Source organism: Psammomys obesus, unplaced genomic scaffold (genome assembly GCF_907164565.1).
Source record: "Psammomys obesus unplaced genomic scaffold, mPsaObe1.curated_primary_1811, whole genome shotgun sequence".
Lineage (NCBI taxonomy): Eukaryota > Metazoa > Chordata > Mammalia > Rodentia > Muridae > Psammomys > Psammomys obesus.
In genome coordinates this window covers 1-1,131 of record NW_026586478.1, presented here as the reverse complement: position 1 = coordinate 1,131, position 1,131 = coordinate 1, and the positions used below count along the sequence as shown (strand labels likewise).

At 40.2% G+C, this 1,131-nt stretch overlaps 1 pseudogene; it reads left to right on the top strand.

Annotated features, from left to right (window-relative positions):
- Positions 1-19: 19 nt before the first annotated feature.
- Positions 20-956, top strand: LOC129672499 (vomeronasal type-1 receptor 4-like; annotated as a pseudogene).
- Positions 957-1,131: the final 175 nt, after the last annotated feature.

Genomic DNA, 1,131 nt, shown 5'->3' with positions numbered 1-1,131 from the left:
AAACATGTTTGCATCCTGGATACAAGATTTTTTATCTAGGAAGGAAGAAATGGTTTTGAAGTATATCAAGGGAGTAATTTTCCTCTTTCTCACTGTAGTTGGCACTCTGGGGAATATTGTTGTTTCTGTGAATTATTTGTTCAGTTTATTGGAAGGCCCTGAGAAGAAACCCATACACTTTATTCTCATCCACTTGGCTTTTACAAACATGATATCTATTCTTGCAAAAGGGTTGCTAAACATAGCAGCTTTTGGGTTGAGAAATTTCCTAGATGACATGGGTTGTAAGATCATTGTTTACTTGGAGAGGGTGGCCCGTGGTCTCTCCATCTGCACCACCAGTCTCCTCACTGTGGTCCAAGCCATCATCATCAGTCCCAGAACATCTGGGTGGAGGAGGCTTAGGCCAAAGTCTGCATGGCACATCCTTCCATTCTTCTCATGCTTTTGGATACTCAATTCTTTGATCAGTATGAACTTACTATATTACATTAAAAGTACCAATAGTGTGAACCTAACACAAGTCAAAAAAAGTGGCAACTATTGCTATTTTCTGCCTGAAAGTTTAATCACAAGATGGATTTTTCTCATCCTCATGTTCCTGAGGGATGCTGTGTTTCAGTGGGCCATGGGAGGGGCCAGTGGCTACATGGTATTTCTTCTCCACAAGCACCACCAGCATGTCCTCTACCTTCACAACTCCAAGCTTCTCTACAGAACTCCTCCTGAGCTGAGAGCTGCTCAAAGTGTCCTCCTTCTCATGCTCTGTTTTGTTTTCTTCTATTGGGCTGATTGTACCTTCACTCTATCTTCAAGTATCTCTTCAAGACACAATCCTTTGATTGTAAGTATTCGAGAATTTCTGACCCTTGGTTATGCAACTTTTAGCCCGCTTGTGCTGATTCACAAGGATGGACTTTTGGTTGGATGTTGGCATGCTCACTGGGAGAAACTAAGAAAATGTCTCTCTCATTTATCTGTTTAATAAGTGTGAAGAAAAGATCATCACACATCCAGTAAGTGACTAGATATATTGTTTTGAAACAGTATATAGTTCTTAAAATTTAACCTGCCTTCTCTGGAACAATGCTTTTAAGTGTTGAACCATCTCTCCAGCATTGAAAAAAAAAA